Source organism: Sapajus apella, unplaced genomic scaffold, assembly GCF_009761245.1.
Source record: "Sapajus apella isolate SASKATOON/1434 unplaced genomic scaffold, GSC_monkey_1.0 scaffold98, whole genome shotgun sequence".
In the NCBI taxonomy this organism is placed as follows: Eukaryota; Metazoa; Chordata; class Mammalia; order Primates; family Cebidae; genus Sapajus; species Sapajus apella.
The window spans coordinates 741,884-749,061 of record NW_022437038.1 but is presented as its reverse complement, the minus strand read 5'-3'; positions in this window follow the sequence as shown (position 1 = coordinate 749,061).

The following is a 7,178-nucleotide window of genomic DNA, read 5'->3' as shown; positions in this document are numbered from 1 at the left end:
TTCTCTCAATACAATAAACCTTAGAAAAAAAATCATTATGTACATTCCACATTGTAAAATGGGAAGGAATGGAGAGTTATGTTATGCCTTCTTGAGGAGGGACTATCAACATAAAATATTTGGAATTCTACACAGATGTTTCCCTTCTCTTCCATTTATTAACATATTTTTACAACTTTGACAATTCTGATAGGTGGGATGGGATATTTCATTATGGATTTAATTTGCATTGTCCTAATGTCTAATGATGTTTAACAACTTTTAATGTGCTCATTTGTATGAGTATATCCTCTAGGGTGAAATGTCAGTTTTTAATTTTGTTGAGGTGCAGCTATTGTGCTTTTGGTGTCAGTTATAAGAAACAAACATACATACAAAAAAGTCACTTTGCCTATACCTAAATCCTGAAGAATTTATCACATAATTTTTTCTAAAAATTTTATAGTTTTGCATTTCTTAAGTTCCAGATCCATTTTAACTTATTTTTTGAGTTATAAGATGTGATGTTAAATCAATGTTCAACTTTTTTTTCCTTAGGAATGTCCTATTTCTTCAGTTTTTTTTTTTTAAATTGCTCTTACACTGTTTTTATTAAACTGCTCTTACACTGTTTTGTCCCTTTGATATTTGAATCTATACCTCTGTCATGCCATACTGCCATGATTATTGTAGCTGTATCATAAACCTTAAAATTAAGCAGAGTATTTCCGTTTACATTTTAACCTTTTCAGGATAGTTTTAGAAATTCTACAGCCTGTAGCTCTTTCATATAAATGTTATAATAAGCTTGTCTATGACTAAAAAAAAGAAAAAAATTCTGGAGTTTCAATAGGAATTATATAAATACCTAGGTTAATATGGGGTTAATTGACATGTTACAATGTTGAGTCTTCTAACACATGAACATGGTATGTCTCTCCATTTATTTAGGCCTACTTTCATTTTCACCAGCATTATATAATTTTCAGCATATATGTCATATATATTATAAAGTAAGTATGTCATTGTCTTCAGAGTGATTGCAAAGGTTATTCTGTTATTAATTTTGATATATCAGTCTATAGTTTTCTTTTTTATACTGTTTTTGTATGGTTTTGGTATCAGGATAATATTAGCTTTGTAAAATACTAGTCTCATAGAAAAATTCCTTCCTCTTTTATTTTCTGGATTTTAGTGTATGTAATTAATGAATGATAATTGTCTTTAAAATATTTGCTGGAATTCTCCAGTGAAAACATCTGTACTTGTTGATATCTATTTGGGAAGCTTATAAATTATAAATTTAATTTTATTGTTATTGTACTATTTTAATTGTATATTTTATCTTAGTGGAGTTAGGTTAGTCACAAAATTCAGTCATTGAATTTATGAAAGTAATGTCGTTTCTTTGTTATTCTTGTTACGGTTGCAAAATTTATAGTGATATCCCCTATTTCATTTGTGATATTAGTGACTCGGGTTTTTTTCTCTATTTATCTCTGTCAGTCTTGCTAGTGTTTTGTCAGATTTTTAAAGAACAAGATTTCATTGCCTTGACATTCTCTATTTTCCTGTTTTCAATTTAGTTGATTTCTGCCTTTGTCTTTATTGCTTCTTTCGTTCTGGTTGTTTTCAGTTAATCTTGCTCTATTTTTTTTTTCCTAGGTTCTTGAGGTAAGAATTTAGTCTATTTATTTGAGGTGTTTCCTCTTTTCTAATGTATTTAGTGCTATAGCTTATACTTTCAGCACTGCTTTAGCTACTTCCCATATACATTTCTATTTTCTATTTTTATTTTCATTCAGTTCTATATATATTTTAAAATATATATGTATGATGTTGAGTCATTCCTTAATCTGTCTGAATCTCAATTTCTGCAATGAAAAATAATAAAATTAATAGGATTGACTTTATAATTTTAATAGGAGAATTAAAATAATACCTGTCTACCTGATCGGCATAAGATAATGTGTGAACTGCCTGACACAGTGTTTGGCATACAGCTACTAAATATTGGAGGTGGGAGTAAAACCCTAATTAAAAAAAAATTTTATTATGCTTTAAGTTCTGGGGTTCATATGAAGAGCGTGCAGAATTGCTACATAGTATACACATACCATGGTGGTTTGCTGCATCCATCCCCCTGTCGTCTACATTAGGTATCTCTCTTAATGTTATCCCTCCCCAATCCCCAAACCCTGCTATCCCTCCTCTAACCTACCCCCACCCCCCCAGCAGGCCCTGGTGTGTGATGTTCCCTTCCCTGTGTCCATGAGTGAGAACATGCCATGTTTGGTTTTCTGTTCTTGTGTCAGTTTGCTGAGAATGATAGTTTCCAGATTCATCCATGTCCCTGCAAAGGACATGAACTCATCCTTTTTTGTGGCTGCATAGTATTCCATGGTGTATATGTGCCACATTTTCTTTATCCAGTCTATCATTGATGGGCATTTGGGTTGGTTCCAAGTCTTTGCTATTGTAAACAGTGCCACAATGAACATACAAGTGCATGTCATGTGTCTTTATAATAGAATGATTTATAATCCTTTGGGTATATACCCAGTAATGGGATTGTTGAGTCAAATGGAATATCTATTTCTAGATCCTTGAGGAATCACCACACTGTCTTCCACAATGGTTAAACTAATATACACTCCCACCAACAGTGTAAAAGCATTCCTATTTCTCCACATAATCTCCAGCTTCTGTTGTCTCCCGATTTTTTAATGATCACCATTTTTACTGGCATGAGATGGTATCCCAATGTGGTTTTGATTTGCATTTCTCTAATGACCAGCGATGATGATGTGTTTGTTGCCTCCATAAATGTCTTCTTTGGAAACATGTCTGTTCATATCCTTCCCTTGCTTTTTGATGGGGTTGTTTTTTTCTTACAAATTTGTTTAGCTTCTTTGTAGATTCTGGATATTAGCCCTTTGTCAGATGGGTAGATTGCAAACATTTTTTCCCAATCTGTTGGTTGCTGGTTCACTTTAATGATAGTTTCTTTGGCTGTGCAGAAGATCTTAAGTGTAATTAGAGCCCATTTGTCTAATCTGGCTTTTGTTGCCATTGCTTTTGGTGTTTTAGTCATGAACTTGCCTATGCCTATGTCCTGAATGGCATTGCCTAGATTTTCTTCTATGGTTTTTATGGTGTTAGGATGTATATTTATATCTTTAATCCATCTGGAGTTAATTTTTGTATAAGATGTAAGGAAGGGATCCAGTTTCAGCTTTCTGCATATGGCTAGCCAGTTTTCCCAACACCATTTATTAAATAGGGAATCCTTTCCCCATTGCTTGTTTTTGTCAGGTTTGTCAAAGATGAGATGCTTGTAGATGTGTGTCATTAATTCCGAGGCTTCTGTTCTATTCCATTGGTCTATATCTCTGTTTTGGTGCTGGTATCATGCTGGTAAAACCTTAATTTGTTTGACTCCACAGTCTAAGCTCTTGACCATTATGCCATATTAATTGGAAAAGAGAGGATTGGCAGAAGTCATTCTATGTGGCACTATTTCTCCACAATCTTTGACTCCAGGATATACGGTTTCAGATTAAAGTGAGTTTAAATACAACATTGAAAGTTTGAGGTAATTTCGGATAGTGAAATACACAACTAGGACTCAAGTTCAGAAAACTGTATAAGTTTTCAAGCCTTTATCCCTACTTAGAGATGGGATGAATTTAACTTTCTTTGTGGTTTACTAGAAAGGACTTTGAAGACAGTGTCGTAGCAAATATTTAATTGATTATACTTAGAAATAATCCAATTAATATTATGTGCTTTGCATTTATAAATGCACACAGGGCAATGTTTACAATTTTCTTAATTCTGAATTTTTAAACATCTTTATAATGGACATATCTCATGTTCTCCATAAGCTTAAATAGTCCAAAAGACTATTTATGCTACAAGAGGTTCAGAAGTTATCCACATTTTGCTTGTTTTTACTATTGCTTTAAGTTAGAAGCAGTTAACGAATGACCTCTATTATGTTGTTTCCTTTCTTTTCCAGGCAGTTGACATTAGAGTTCACTACTGGATTGCAGATGACTTTTGTCTCCTTGGGAAACTATGAAACCAATAAGTTTCTTCCCCAAGGTTGGCATTAATACTGAAATTTTAATTGCCTGGCAGTATTAAAGTTCCTTGTAATTCTTAAAATTTTTGTCTAAAGCTGTTCGTTGCCTGCTTTTGTGTGTTTAGTATATACAGGGTTAGTTTGTTCATCAGTGTTTTATCCTCTTCCACATCTTGGTGATGCTAGGTGCACTAAACTGTTTCTTCTCCCCATGTACCTCTTAGGTCTAACAAAAAAAGAAACAAAGTAACTCTGCCATTCGTCTTTGTAGGGCACTCTCCTTAGTGAGGATTTTCTCTTTCAACCAGAACTAAAAGGTGACTAATTTTTTAAAACTAATTTGGGCTTGTTTTTTGTTTTGTTTTGTTTCTGTAGTTCTCTTGGGCCATTAAAGTAGTAGTTTTGAACTCCATATACCAATGGCACTTTCACAAATTTGCTACAGGCAGAAAAACAGCTTTCTGATAGAGCTAAGCAGCAGGTAAACTCAACTATGGATGACATTTGGACAATTCTTATCATATGAGGCCATAGTCTAACGACTTGTGACCACTGTGAAAACAGGAAGTAAATTATATTTTAAAAGTGCAATAAACTTGTTTTAGTAGCAAATTTCTAAAGTATTTATCTCTCCTCTTTTTTTCCTTCTTGGTGACAACTTTATGTCTGCCTCTATCTGCAGCACCTAATTTCAGTTTTCTTCCTCTAGTATCTTCTTTTCTCTGTGTGTGCTTTAGAAGGACGATTAAAATATTACAAAGAACATGGGATTACAGTGAAAAAAATCTAGGTTCTCACACAATTCCATTACCTGAGGCAAATTAACCAAGCTCTCTGAGCTGTAGCTTCCTTTATGTGTGTAATAAAGATAGTAATGACTGTCTCACAGAGCTTATGTGAGGACTGAATTAAATCACAGCTGTGAAAAGAGTTAACAAATTTCATATTTATAATAATGTTCCAAGAGAAACTTTGACTATACTGTCGTGGGGGTCAATCAATTAAGAATAGAATTATATTTGACACTGAAAGACCCTGACTCTGACTCTGAAAGTAGCACATAAAGAAATGTAGTCTGACTCTTTAATTTCTTCCTTAGGCAGACATTTCACTGTTAACTATATCCCCTTCTACTGAGTAACAAGAAGAATTAAAAATATAAAAGGAAAAACTGTCGGGAGTCTCAACTTCCTTTTCTCCTCATTTCTCTGAGCTTCTCCGACAGATACACCTGGAAGATTCCTGATGTAACAAAAACATAGAAATTATATCATAGACAGGAAAAAAATATTTTCCCTATTAACCCCAATAGGATGGGTTCCATATAAATGTAACTCGGAAAAATTCTCATAGTTGATACAAAGATACAAATAGCAAAGTATAAGTTATTTATGAAACTTTTCTTTTCTTAAAGCATTTTTAAGGAATTAGTGTTTAATACAACAAAAGTGTATTAAAATATTTATATTCATAACCAACACATATAGTAATCAGGTATTTATTGTGCCCTCTCTATGTATTCAACATTAGGAAAGAAGATTTGGGGTATACAGAAGAAACATGAAGAGATAGTTATCAACCCTCAAAGAACTCGTAATCTAGTTACAAAGATCACACTGTCATACAAAACATATCAACGGAGAAAAGTAAAACGAGCTCATAATTATGTGCTAAATTATGCACAGAGCACACATAAATTTATGAAAATAGGCATTTAATTGAAAGCATGACTAGTTAGGAAATGTAGCATTTTCCAAAACTGGAAAAATATAGGTGGGAACATGCTAGGTACTCCCTTCAGTGACTGCTTAATGTTAATATTTGCACAGAGGAGGCCTTTACGGTGCACCAAATCTACAGAGATTTTAATGTTATGCAACGTTTTATTTTTAAAACCCTAGTGGGATGCATAATAAATTTATGTATAAAAATAGTTTTAAAGATCACTGGGTTGTTTTAAGCTGTTTGTTGAAGACAGCATACTCTGCAATTCTTAGCATAAATGCATAATATCTCTATACTTAAAATATTTTTTGTACCATATCAGAATAAATTTTGAATTCATGCTCATAAAACTCATACAAAATGCGGTATATTTTCAAGTGGATATTTCTTAAACTTAGAGTAAATTGTGTTCCTGAAAAAGGCACTAAAATAAAAATTATGTGGATCTAAAAAAGATATGTCATCAGTAGATGGTTGTGACTGCAAGTTGTCCAGGTTCTTGGGATTTTGAACAAAGAATAGGACAAAACACCCAGCAAAGCAAAGAAAGAATGAAGCAACCAAAGAAGGAAAGCAGGGATTTATTGAAAACAAAAGTACATTCCAAAGGGTGGGAGCCTGCCGAATACAGAATATTCTTGAGTCCAAATAAACCCCTAGAAGTTTCCCATTGGCCACCTCATGCTCACCTCATGTAAATGAAGCGGTAGACCACAATCAGTCTGATTGGTTGCAGAAAGCAGCCAACCAGAGGCTGAAGTGAAGTTATAAGGTCACACTCCTTTTGCAACCAACCAGAAGCTAGGGTCAAGTTACAAAGTTATACTTCTATGCCAACCAAGACTTGGCCCACAGTCAGCCTGATTTTTTGCAGACAACCAATTCTACTTCATAGAAAAGGTCAAAGGGAGTAGCCTCTGATCCTTTTGTTAATTAGGCATGGAAAGTTAGGGCTTTCCTTTCAATTTAGTTATAGGAAGTAGGCGTGAAACAGCTTTAAGTTCCCTGTCTCCGGAACATATGTTTTTGCCTCAATTGTGCACTGAGGGAAAATGTCATAATGAAGGGTGGTATTCCCTATTATGGACTTTCATTCACTCAACCGTTCATCTATTTATGTATTAAATAACATATTCTGTGCTAGTGCTGTGCTAAGTACTAAATATAAAATAGATCTTGCTTTTACTCAGGTGGAGTTGACTCTAGTGAGAAAAGGAGAAAATAAACAATCAAACAAACGAATAAATGTAGAATTATATAAGTTGCTATGTGCTATTTAAATAAAAAGAGCAAAAGGAGATAATAACAGTGGAGGCCAGGGTATCTACTAAATTAGGCTTTCTCAGCAAAGATTTCTTATAAAGAGGTGATGATTTTAAAAAGACAA